The sequence below is a fragment of the Rousettus aegyptiacus genome, unplaced genomic scaffold, assembly GCF_014176215.1.
Source record: "Rousettus aegyptiacus isolate mRouAeg1 unplaced genomic scaffold, mRouAeg1.p scaffold_m13_p_8, whole genome shotgun sequence".
NCBI lineage: Eukaryota > Metazoa > Chordata > Mammalia > Chiroptera > Pteropodidae > Rousettus > Rousettus aegyptiacus.
Window position 1 is genome coordinate 93,043,143 of NW_023416311.1, and position 13,545 is coordinate 93,056,687.

General features: G+C 41.5%; 1 long non-coding RNA gene across 1 annotated transcript; it reads right to left on the reverse strand.

Annotated features, from left to right (window-relative positions):
* Positions 1-5,336: 5,336 nt before the first annotated feature.
* On the reverse strand, positions 5,337-6,784 carry LOC118606834. The gene is made up of 2 exons (XR_004952657.1): positions 6,320-6,784; positions 5,337-5,544 (listed from the first exon to the last, which is right to left on the reverse strand). It is a non-coding gene; the product is annotated as an uncharacterized LOC118606834 (long non-coding RNA).
* Between the last annotated feature and the right edge of the window lie 6,761 nt (positions 6,785-13,545).

Genomic DNA, 13,545 nt, shown 5'->3' on the forward strand with positions numbered 1-13,545 from the left:
CTAGTTATCTTCTACTTTGACTGGGGATGTGAGGAGAGGAAGTGAATGCTAGGACTTGAGTAAATCCTGGCTAGAATCATAGCTCATCAGTGGGATCTTGTTTCTCTACTTTGCATTCCTAGCTCCTAGCCAGAGACGCACTCACCACAGTCTGTTGAGTGAAAGAGAACATAAAGAGAATTTGAGAGAGGGTATTTCTCCCCCGAGGTGGAAAGGAACCCCAAAAAAATTGACAAAAGAGAGAAGGCCACTTCATAGTTCTCCATTCCTTTAATGTTATTTGCTACCCTAAGGCAGATATGCTAGCACAGTTTATATAGAAATTTTATTTGCTTCTCTGTTTTTACAAGGTTTATTTCCCAGAAATCTCTTAATTAAGATCTTACTGCCCTTATTTTCTATTCTGTGCAGCTAGGCACTTAGTAAATGCTCAACAAATGCATGCCTCTGATTGCTCTCCTTGGTAATTGTGTTCTAGGAATAGAAGTATGTTACCGGACTGCTTTATTATTTTTCTCCCCACCATGGGCTTTTGTGCCTCGCAAACATTTATGGTTAACCAAAGAAAAGAAGAATTAATGTAATTTTTTTTCTTTTTTTTTTGGTTTTCTCTAAGTGTATTTTTAAAGTCAGTTTATATGCATGAGGGGAAAAAAAAGATATTTTATTGAAGAGTTTTGCTTGGAAAATGGGGAGAGAATCTTTTCCACAGGGCCTCATTCACTTTCCACAAGTTTTACCACTCTGAACTAGAGGAAGAACGAGCTGCAGTCGGTACTTCGGTCAATCGCTATGGACAGGCCAGATTTTGGATAAAACTCTTGCCTTGTCCCCAAACCACTGCTACCTGGGAAAAGGAAGCCTAGCATTTATTTAAAGGACAAAAGGCATTTTGAAAGTCTGAGCTTTTTTCCTGAGACATGATGCCTCTGAAGTTTTAAGCTGGCCATTCTGAGAAACAAGGATGGTTTATATCTGCTGAGAAGAACATTGAACGTGCTCCTCATTCTTAACTATTATCAGGGGACTATCACAGAGCCCCTACTTCTAAAGAGATCCTTTCCCAACCACCCCCGTCATAAGGTTATCTTTTGTTTGGGAAAGGCTACTTTTAGGAAATCATAGTAAGTAGTCAGCTACCGCAGGTGATAACAGAAATGGAGTGTGGAGCCAGGCTCTGTGGTTTTGAACCCTAGTGCCACTGCTTGCTAGCTATCAGCAAGTCGGTTAGCCTCCCCGATCCTCAGTTTCTCCTTTGTATAAGGGGGCCAATAACAGTGCCCGCCTCTTTAGGGAGTTTGTGAGGATTAAATGAGAAGACGCACTTAGCCCGGTACCTAGGTAGCCCTCTGTGAGTGTCAGCAGTGGCTCTAATTTATTATTGGTCATTGCACCACTTTTGATAAATATTATTTCTAGGAAGACATTCTGTTCCCTCTTTTCTTTCTAAAACACAAGCGAGTTACAGAGCACTAAATGTTGTGGCTGAGGGCAATTTAGGAATGAAAAAAAAAAAAAACACCAAACCTCTAGACCTCGTCATTCTAAACCTCTAAGTTTTAGCCACAGTTTTCTAAAACCACTTTAAAATCATTTAGCATTTCAGTTGTAGCATAATATGTAATATTTTTAAAAACAGAGAGGTTACCAAATGGGCGATTTGGTTACATACTTACATGTAATGTACAGAAAGAAACTCTATTCGAATATTTTTCGGGTGTTTGGTTCTATTCCTGGTTTATAAATCAATTTCCTCTTCCTATTCAAACTCAAACAGTTCACATTCCTGCATAACTTTAGGGTTATTGGTGTTTCTGTGGAAACAGCAGCCTAGGAAATGGTATTTCCCAGGCTAAGAGCTTCGCATCGAGTTTTCTTGGCAAAGTGAGAGGAGGGTGTTTCAGGTCCTTAAAACCCACAATTTTAGCCTGATCATTAGATAATAAGGATAATAATAGAGTTGTAGAACTTTAGAACAAGGAGAACACTAGATCCCATCTTGGCCAACCCCCTCATTTTACAGATGAGTAAATGCTTTATGCTTGGACTATGTTTTATAGTCCTAGAAGGGTTTTCACATCCATTGTATCATTCGCCTTCCTATCACCCTTTGAGGTAGTCAGAGGGTAGGCATTATTTACATCCACTTGGAAGATGAAGAAACTGAGACTTTGGGAGCATAAGTGATATGCCCCTGCTGTGGAAGGAGTCACTCAATGGACACATCTACAACTTGACCTTCCAACTACCTCATCGGTTACCTCTCCTTGGAACATCTTCCAGCTTACTCTTTTACCCCAACCTACTTCCTTTAGGCCTGAGATACTCATCATTTTTCTCCTGTCCCTCCATCCCCTTCTAGAGAAGCCACCCCTGCCACAGTTCTAGAAAAGGCAGGTCTATACGCTATGTGACTTTACTGGAACCCAATAGTACTAGAGGTAGCCATGAAATCTAGAGAGAGAAGAATGAAGGGATGTGTAGACCCAAGAAGAGATAGGCCATGTGGCTCTGGAGAGACTGAAGAAAACATTGAGAAAACTTATCTTTGTTCTAGATAAGTTTTTATTAGCTAGTTCCAAACCCTAGCGAGGCTTTCATGAGATATTCCTATATAATCCATGGATTCCCCCTTTGGCAGTGTAAAACCAGCTCTCATAAGACAAACAACAGGGCACTAATTTGTAGCATTTGCCAATTTCCAAGGTGTAAGTACTCCCACGATGTTCTATTTCAAGTGGAGGAGACCTGCACATATATTTAGCTTTTGTGAGCTTGTATGAACTGGCTCTAGCTCACTACTGCTTTGGGCTTCAGCGAAAGTGAGTGGTTTCCTGATTCTTGAAACCAAATCCTGCATTACATTAATTAAGACGCCATCGATTGGCTAGTTTATTTATCATCAATAAAGAAAAAAAAAAAACTCGGCTTTTTAAACTATGGTTTAAAGACAGTCCTGTGCCAGGCATGGATCAGTACTGTCAGCTTCTGCTCCTTTAATGTTTTCTTGTATCTATTTCTCTAGGTTTAATAATTTATCCTGCTTTTAGCTGTGTTGCTTAGTGTGTGATAGGTGATTCTTTTTTTTTTTTTCCTTTGGTGTTTAGTAACAAAATATAACACAGCTTCACTGATTTCTGGGTATCTTGTTTTCTTGAGTCTAGTAAAACACTTGTGATTTTGTGAGAAAATATAGAACTGTGGTCATTTCTCTAGTGAAAAATATCTTCTTTCTTACTATGCAATGTATGGTCTTTTACTGTGGTTCCACGCTTTTCTGTGTACACAATAACTTTTTTGCTACAACACCAAATCATATGGGATTTCTCACAGACTTTTTAAATGGAGATTAACTCCGCACCGAGCATTGTAAATATGTAAATGAACTGATGACAAAATGACCAAGTTTGCTGCTGTGTGAGTAATGACAATTAAGTCACCACAGCTCTCCTGACCCATAGGTACTATGTCTCTATCTTACAACACAAACCCCAGTGGCAAAGCAATTAACGTGTGGAGAAGCAGGTACACCTTAGAATCAGTGAAATACGGTCATCTCTACTACAGAAGGTAACTTGGATCAGCTGTCACCTCCTCCAGGAAGCCTTTCTTAACCATCTTTCCCTTCTTCCTTAGGGCTGGGCTAAGTCTCCCTCCTTATGTTCCTGTAGCTCCCTGTGCATATCTCTATTTTCAGACTTACTTGGCTATCATCGATGTCACTGGGTGCAAAGTTGGGAAGATGTGAGGTGTCCTAATTATCTGTTTACTTGAGGAATCCATCTCTGATAATTCTTTGGCTCCACAGTACCGAGTAGGGTCTCTGGCATATAGTACGTCCTCAGTTAGTGCTGGATGATTGATTTGTGAATTCCAGGAGAGAGGGCCCATCTTTCAGGCCAGCAGCATGCAAACTTCTGGGTAGAACAGCCCCGATGCCCCCAGGTCCTCTCCTGCAGCAAACCGCCCTCTGACCATCCCTACTGGCCATATCAACACGTTAGAGTCCATCGTCCCTCTTGTTTATTCCCTCCCCTGTGCCCTTAACATGGGAAACCGAGTCACACTAAAATTCTACTGGGTAATGATAACATCAGGTTTACTCATTCTAGACGGCTCGTGACATTTTGTAAGGAGGTTAGAATGAGCTAACTTATAGGGGAGAGTCCTGAAAGGAAGTCGGGGCTGACATGAGGAAAGCACGGAGCCAGGCTGCTTTTCAGAGTTCATCAAATCATACCGCTTAAATGGTTGCAAGAATTCGCTTTATACCCTAATTTGGGGCCACGATAGGTTAATTTAATTTGTGAGAAAGGCCTGTATCATCTTGGGGTTTCAGTCTCTCCCTTTGTGACTCTTTCTTCCAATTCGATGGCATTGCGTTGGGCAAGGAGCCAGCACTTGTGAAAGCATGGGTGACCCACCCCAACCTGTAAGGGAGGCCACCGAAGAAAGCCAAGTTTCCTTTTCTCAGCAGTGTGACCCACCTCCTCTGAACCAACCCAACTTAATTTTATGATCTCACGGCCAAGAGTCACAAAACCCAGCTCAAGTCCTTACGATACCTTGTTTCCTTAAGTGAGGAAAATGCTCAGTCTCTCCCAGGTCTCAGTTCTCACTCTCCTCCTTCGTGAATGTATCTCATTTCCCTCCTCTACATATTTTCAAAACTTCCAAAAATAAAAGTTACACATGATACTTTTTTTATAATGCTCTTCCCTCAACACATTGCTTGACTTGCCAAGGTTTAACTTAAACTAGAAGCATTGAAGAAGGAATTATTAGCTATAGGTATCAATGAATTAGACAAACAGCAGCAATTCAAAAAATTACAGCATGGTTTTTCCGGCTTCGGGATCTCACACGCTGGGATATTGGGAGGCCTGTCAAAGGATTGGAAAGGGAAGTCCAGTTCAGCTTCTAGCACCTGTGATTTAATGTTCCAACAGTGGTGGGCAGGCGGGCCTCTCCCCTACTTCACAAAGGCAGAAATAAGTCTTTGGTAACTCTTCTGCAAGGAGCCTCTGAGGATAAGAAACCTCAAGAATGTAACAATTCCAACCAAACACAGAGCGAACACAGAACACAGAAAGGAGGGCCGAGTTAGGCTGTTATGTGAATCCTGCCTGCAAAAGGAGGCGGCTGCTTCCAAATTTCATAAAAGATAGGTGACGAGCTGGAACTTTTCGTTTCTGGGCTCAGTGAGAAGTTCAGTTTAAAGCACCATCCTCACTTATGTTTTAAAAGCAAATAGGTTCAGGATCCCCACCCTGCTGAGCTCCGAGGCCGCTGAGTGTTCTTGGAGCTTTCATAGTTGCATAATTCCATGACTGGGAAAAATATTTCAGTCATTTCCCTAAATTTAATAGTTTCCATCTATAGCCTCAAAAGGAAGGTAAAAAATAACAAATGGGTGTGATCAGGCTTTGTCTGCCCTGAGCAGCGCCCACACAGGGGTACAGCGAAGGGATTATGTTTGATCATCCTCTCCCAGCCAGAATTCTTTGTGTGTAATCGCTTGTGTACGTCAGGACTCGATACAATCTGTGGAAGTAGAAAAGAGAGGTTTTTTCTCTTCTTTCTTTCAAATAATCTACCTAGCTCATATGAGAGAAATCTAGTCCTTAGCCCTATAATTATGACACTGACATTTATCAAGTGTCAAGCAGGGTCCAGACACTTTACAACTTTTATTATTCATAACCGTTATAACCCCCATTACTCAGATGTGGAAACTGAGACTAAGGGTGTTCGGATGACTTGACCAAGACAAATAGAGCTAGAATATGGCCAAGCCGGGCTTTGAGCAAATCTGCTATGTTCTCTTCTCTGACTCAAAAACTTACCTTCTTTCCCCTATACTAAATGCTGTCAAGTAAATGCTCCAGTCTATGTTGGAATAATAAGGCTTTAGAAAAATGTATTTGAAATACAGAAAAAAAAAAAAGAGAGAATTTTAGAATTTTATCAGGCAAATCTTACTAGTATGTCTCTAGGGAGTCTACAAACCACTAAAAATAATTTGAGTTAATTATTAAAGAAAGCGGAAGGTATTGTTAGTGGTGCGTTCACTTCCAGGTGGGTTTAATCACCTATTTCTGTATATTTATCTAGATGCCATTGTCCCCACTCCAGGCCGCCAACTCTCCAACCCAGAACACTGCGCTGTGGCCCCTCGTGCTGTCTCTGACCTACGCATTGATCTGAGAGCATCACACTATGAATCTCCAGCCTGGGGCCCCTAGCTATACTTTATTCCCTGACCCCTTGGGCTTCTAGAATTTTCTGGCCTAGAGAGGTGCTCAAAACATAGCCATACCATGTCCATTATTCCTATCAATAGCTTCTCTTAGCAATCGCCAGCCAGCCTCTTTCAGACACACACTGCCAACATGATACAGTCTGCAGGGAATTGTCAGGGACCAGCTGGGTGCTCCAGATGGGGCAGCCAGCAGAGAGAGCACCGCAGATTCAGACAGCGAAGGGCTTCGGTGTGGGCAGATTTCAGGGCGGGGCTGGCTCCTGAGGAATTCTCCCGTCCATCTCCATTCTCACTTGAGCAATGGCAGTCACTTCCCACCGGTTTCTTAGCTTCCCCTTTTCTTTGTGCTCACCTCTCCTGCCCAACCACCAAAGCCAAAGTGATCTTCCAATGCCATGAGTCAGTTTTCTGTTTCAAACATTCCAAAGGCTTCCCACGATGCTCAGAGTCAGACCTAACTCCGCACCTCAGCCTGCAAGGCCCTGTAAGATCTGTGCACTGGCCACCCCTCCACCTCCTCTCACCAGTTTCTTCCTTGTTACACTGCTCCAGCCAGTTATTTTCTCTCTTCTGTGAACATACCCCACCCTTCCCTCCACAGGGCCTTGGGCTGTTTCCCCTGCCTGGAGCATTCCCCAGGTCTTCACAGTTTTCATCCTTCTGGTCTCAGCTTTCCTCAGATAGCCCTTCCCAGACCTCTCTGGGGAGATGTGGCAAATGTCCTCCCAAATCACCCTCCGCTGTATTTGCAAGTCTTTCGCCTATTTGTTTGTTTGTTTGTTTTTCTGGTTTATTGTTCTATCTCCTCTAATAGAATGTAAGGTCACGAGGATGGGAACTTTATTTTGATCAGCATAGCATCCTCCTCAGCATGGTGCCAACACAACTTAGTAAGTAGTCAATAAACACTTGAGGAGTGACTGAGTCACTTGAATCATGTGGCCCTTTGTCATTGGAGAAGTATAAAAGCTTATTCCCTTTTCTTTTAGGACCTGACTTAAATCCATGCCTCCTGGGAAGTGCTTCCACTTCTAGCCCCATTCTACATAAATTCCTCGGCAAATTTGTACCAGCTTTCTTGAAAGGAGTCTGTTCTAACAGGGCCTGATCCGTTATGAGAACTTCCAAGTGTGAAATCATAGATGGGCAACCATGGAAAATTTCTTCGCTGCGAGAGGGCTGCCCTTTCGCAGGTCCAGTTGCGGCATCCATGTTACTGTTCGCGCTGTTCAGCCAAGTCACTGGCCGCAGCACGTATTTCGAATCTCTCTTCGTAATTTATTTGTGTGTGTTTTTTGTTTGTTTGTTTGTTTGTTTGAAGATAACTGACTCCAAGTGCAGCTCAAGCTCACTACACTTTCTCTGGCTCCTCTTTTTGCTCTTAAGACAGGATATTACGTAAAACTAGGATTCCAAAATATGTCCCTCTAATATTTATTAGAAACATTGCAGGATACGGGGATGCTTTTATACACATCTTATATTTCCTCGTGTTCTTTCTATATAAGGATTGGTTGGCGGCCGTAAGGGGAGTGACCCACCAGGGCTGGTGGTCTGTGCCACGTCAGCTCTGATACTGAAAAGTCCCTTACCTATTACGGGAAGGGAAGTGAACCACCTTCAACCGTTATAGGAAACGGTTAGCTTGGCCTCAGCTACCACTACACAGACACTATAGGTCTACAGTTCACCTGGAGAGGAGTTTAAATTGCTCCTACTCAGGTGATGTTATTTTCGTCATCAAATATGAGACCCTTTTCTTTCCTCATCTGCTCTTTTTACCTATATTCATAGTTTACAGAACACATTTGAATTACTTATCTCATTTAATCCTCGCAGTCTGTGCAGTTGTCAAAGAAGAAATGACCCCCATTTTACAAAGGATGAAACCAGTTCAGAGTAGCTGAGGACCTGAACTGTGTCCCAACTGACCACCCTCAAGTCTTTGGGGGTGAAGCCCTTACCTCCTCACTGTCACAATATGGTTTTCCTTCCTTCCATCCTCCCTTCCTTCCTATCTTTCTTTCTTTTAAATTTATTTATTTATTTTAATTAGTTTCAAATATACAGTACATTGGTTCCACATCTGTAGAGTTCATTGGTAGCATTTTCCGAAACATTTAAGTTGGCGGAAGAGAAGCGCTAATCACATAATATCACTTTTGAGCCCTAATCGCCACTAAATACCTGGAAATCAATTTCTAATTTGACTTCTTAATGAATTGGCCCGGATAATCCTGGTATTTGCTAATAAGCTGCTAAATAATTGGAAGTGAGTAGCTCCTATGCCGAAGATGTGGGAAGTCTATGCTTAACCCTTCTAGGGGAAAAAAGAAACTGACTTGGTAGTTGTGACATTTGCCTTGCCCCTCCCCACCTCGTTTGGGCGCAGACATACTCTGAAACCATGTGGCCTTTACTACAACATGAGGATATGGGATTTGGTCCTCCAGTGTTAGAAGATAAATTACGTTAGCTTCACCGCGCTCTTCGCCCTTTTTAAACTGCCTCTCTTTCTGGGGTCCCACGATCAGGGTCAAGAACAAACTACCTTGCAGGCATCTTACCATTGAACAATCTTGATGAGAAGTACATGCAAAGGAGGATGAGGATGGTTCCAAGGGGGCTTCGTGGACCTGTGACTTGTGCTCAGCAGGACCTGCTCTTGGTCGATGCTCTGCTGTCACCATCTTGAAATTCTTAATAAGTTTCGAACAAGGTGCTCTGCATTTTTATTTTATACTGAGTCCTGCGGATTATGCAGCCATTCCTGCTTGGTGTCTCAGGATATCAGTCTCAGAGACAGTCTTCCAGCCAGGTCAGACCACTGCCAAGATATTAGGCTCCCAGAAAAAGTTGGGAAAAGGCCAACACACTGCTGACAGATCCAGAAGAGTGAGGGGTAAGGGCTTCGTGGGGACCACAGAGCTCCCAGTCCTCTGAGAGAGGACCGAGGGTGCTGTTCGCCACCTGGCAGAAGGTTCCATCTGGCTTGGAGCCAATGAGGTAAAGACCTGGTGTCCCACCCCAAATACCAAGAAAATATGAAGTCTTCCCAAGAGTAATATTAGCCTTTGGTTTAGGGCCCTTTCCCTGCATACCTACTTCAAGTTCAGAGAAAGAACAGGTTCAATATTTAACAGGCTACATGCTTTGGGATTTTTTTTAAAACCCTTTTATTTTAGAAAGGATTTTTATTTTTAAAGATTTTTTTTAACATTTTCCTTATTGTAAAGTAATATTCATTGACAAACACATGTCATTAACGATAAGCAGAAAAAATATCACCCATAGTCCTGCTCCCAAGAGATGATTATTATCAGCATTTTAATGCACAAATATACCTACTATACTGTAAAAAAAAATGTGATGGGATTGCACTGTATATGGAATCATAGAGTCGCTCTTTTTCATTTAATATTTTGAGAACATGATCTCATGTCATTATGTGTTCTGCTAATTTATCACATTAAATCTACCATGATTTTAATCAAATTTATGGTTTATTGAACTAACTTCTGTGGTCTGATATTTAGATTGATTTTCATTTCTTGTTACTTTGGACAGCCCTGTGATGAACAGGCATGTAGCTAAATTTTTGCACTCGTCCATGACTGCTGCTTCAGTGCGATTTTCTAGAAGAGAGTTTTCGGAGTGAAAGAGGTGTGTATATTGAGAGAGAACTTGACAATTGCCTCATGGGACTGTGGTGCCCATGACCTCACCTGTCAGCAGCGTAGGCAAGTTTGGAACGTATTCTTAGCATCCTCCAGAGACTCGGTTTTGTGATTGGGCAGGAGTTCGTGACGCATCTAGAAGAGTTCCTTCCAAACTCTCACAGAATTTTTAGAATCCCAAACGGTCAGTAGGATAGGGATGTAAATGGCTGTAGGTTTTATGATCCGGAGTCTGGGTAACTAGCGTGGCACTGAATGAAAGATTTATAAAAATTGTACTAAACCCATGTTACGTAATTTGAAAAAATAAAATAAAACAAGACTTTATGTTTTTGTCTCGTTGTTCGATCATCAGCAATTTTTAGTTCGTACGGATTTTCTGCCTCTTTCCCCGTCTAGCTCAGATTTTTCTTTTTTGTCGCTTGGAGAAGCAGAGGTCACACACTATGTCTGAGCATTCAAAAATGAGTTCCTTAATCTTCAGCTTCCTTTGTGAATAAAAATTTCAGCTCACGTCTTTCATGTTTATAAACACTGAGCTTCGCAATCCCCAAGTCCCTTCTCGTATCAGATTTCTCTTTAGGGAATCCATACGTAATCCTTCTCCACAAAGCAGGCCTGCATCTGGGCTTCTGGAAAAAATCAATACAAGAGAAACACAAATAAATCTAGCAGAAGTGCAGCTGGAATTTAGAGGCTCAGTCAATTACAGGAGCCTTCGCGTTTATTATTTTTTTAATCAGCAAAGATTTTATTGTACTATCAGGCTGATAGATATAGAATAAAATCAGAACACCTAAAAATTATTAAAGATTACACAGAGACCTTCTAGTAAGTGGGTGTGTGATGTATAGCATTCTTTGAAGATAAATCTCCCCTGTGGGTTATAGATGATACTCCAGGAAAACATTCTAATGTCAGGAAGAACCATTACCCACCAATTTGCTGGGAGTCATTTTCAGTGACGAGTGCTTTGGGTCTGTGGTTTGTTTATTTTTCTGCACAAAAATGCAGTGGATCATATAACCTCTGCAGCAGGCAGTCTTAGAATTCCCATGGCACAATGGCTTGTTCTTTTTAAAATGCATTAAATATGAATTAAGCATTTATCATTAATAATAGTGTATGTCATGTTTCTGCTTTCGTCTCTTCTTTCTCTTTCTCTTCCACATGTTCCTGTTTTCTGTTTCCACTCCTTGCCTACATTAACTTTCTTTGCTTTTAGAACTTACTCACACATCTCTTTTTAGTTTCTTTTGTAACAACTCCAACACATTTCCTTTGACATCTGTGATTTTTTGCTTAGCTTTTCTCCCTCGTTTCTTCCAGCAAACCTCGTTTATTTTCATTTTTCTCCCAATGGTCTAATTTTTCTCTGTGCCTGTCACTTTTAATTGAGGTTTGCTGCATGATTAAGATGAGGAAAGTCTTTTCTTCTCATGCTTAAAAAGGAAACTGCCCCTATGTAGTTTCAGCTTCTTCTAGATTCTGGCCTCTCTCGAAAAGGATGCCAGTTCTTCTTTTATGAACTCAGTTCAAGAACAGCAGGGTTGTGCCCTGCACAGAACGCACCAGGGATGTGTAGGTTCGAGATTTGTTGCTCAGAATTCTCAGTGTTGCCTTCTTAAACATTACAAAGCAGTCTTATCACTAGCTTCACCCCCTTTCTCTCTCTCGTTTGTTTTGCTGGAATTCACCCTTCTTGTCAAAGGGGAAATCGATATCCCTAAGCTCACTGATCAGGACCTCAAAGATGTTTAAAGAGAGGTATTAGACTCAGATCACCACCCTGACAGGCTTCGTCATTTGAGGAATAAGAAAACTTGAAAGGACATGGAAAATTCTGGAGCAGTGAAGCTGTGAGATGTGGTTTGCACGGGGAACGAGTCACTTTCCCTGTGAGTCTTTGTCACTGGACATGTTTTTCTTTTTTGGAGACTCTCTGGAACATAGATATCCACCTGAGGGGAACATCTTACACTTTTTTAATGTCTTGCTCAAGTTCATTCTTAAATGAGTGTGTGTAGGGTGGGGGGATTACTTGGATTCTAAAGTGTAAAGTATCTCAGACTCTCTACTGAGTCATTTCCTTATTTTTATTAATTGGCTTAGATCCAACCACAGAATGAAAAGCCATTTTTATGCATTTTATCATAACCAAGATATCTAACACAAGATTTAAGCAACACAAGCTGCCAGTTTAAAAAAGAGAGAGGGAAAAAAATGGCTTACTATATTGCATTAAATTAGGCTGACAATATGTTTTACATTTTGAGATTATCTTTGCCTTCTAAACATTCACAGATAGGTTAAGAATAATCTTATAGGTTAAAAATAACCTTTGGGCGGAGTGTAACATTGCTTGGAGATAAAGGTGATATTCTTTCTATCATTTTCCTTCTATTGTGGCTTCCTGGGATATTTTTTCTTTGCGCTGGACTTCTTCATGATGTGATGGATTGAAGCTTTATCAGACACAAGTGCTCTGTAATAAAATGTGACTCACTTCCCCATTCCACTGTAAAAGTCGTAAAGGCAGTAACTCAAGTATGTGGCTGAGTCAGTAATTGCCCAGAATCATCCTTATTGAAATTATCCTGCAATCCAGAAATTAAAAATGAAATAACCCATGAATTCATCCTGACCTTTTCTGGACCAGAGTAAAAGTCTTTTCTATTATGCTCCCAATTTTATTCTACAATCATAAGTCAAGCAACAAGTCTGATCATTAATTTGGCAAATTTCTATTCTAATTAGTTGCAAAACTATAGAACATATCGCTAAGAACATTAGCGCGTATCCTGAGATGAAGAAACATTTAGTTTTCAAGGAAATAACAGATAGGAGGACACTCCATAGAACTCAGGAAAACCTACAGGAAGGTTAAGAAGTTTATTCATGCAGTCTCGTCTTGTCAGTGTCTAGGAGGTGGTGTACTGAGGTTTGTCACAGGATGGAATTTGTCCAGATGTGGAGCCCAAGGAAGTGGAGAGAGGTCTATCTGTCTGAGGAAGAGGACTGCCCACAGAGCCACCTTCTCCCTTCTAGTTGTCAGCTTTGGAAGGCTAGAAGCAGACAGAAAAGAGAACCTGGTCAGGGGATGGGGCAGAGTAGAAATGCAGGGGCTTCAAGTGGGCATCGGTTCTAGAAATGCAGGTCTGATTGTGGCTCTCCGCCCTCTGCAAGGTGACCTCCACATCTCTCAGCATGGCAAAAGTGTGGCCATCAAGCTTCCACTCCACTTCAGTTTGTTTCATTCCTAACCTATTGACCATTCTGTTCCCTCTTGCTGGAATACCGTATTCCCTCATCTGCCTGGGATATTTGGATTTGTTTTATACAACTCAATTTAGCTTTCATTTTCTGCAGGGAGCTTTCTCTGAGTCCAGACATAGAGTCCACCACTCTTTCTACCAAGTGCATGCTTCTATTGTTTTACTTATCCAAAGTGGTAAAATTTATTTGTTGGGTTATTTATTTATCTTATTTACGCCAGTTTTCTCTAATGGACTATGAGCTCCCTGAGGATGAACCTGCGTTTTTATTTATGTTGGTGTCTGCTGTCCAAGCACATAACCTAGCACACAGTAGGAGCTCATTCTATCA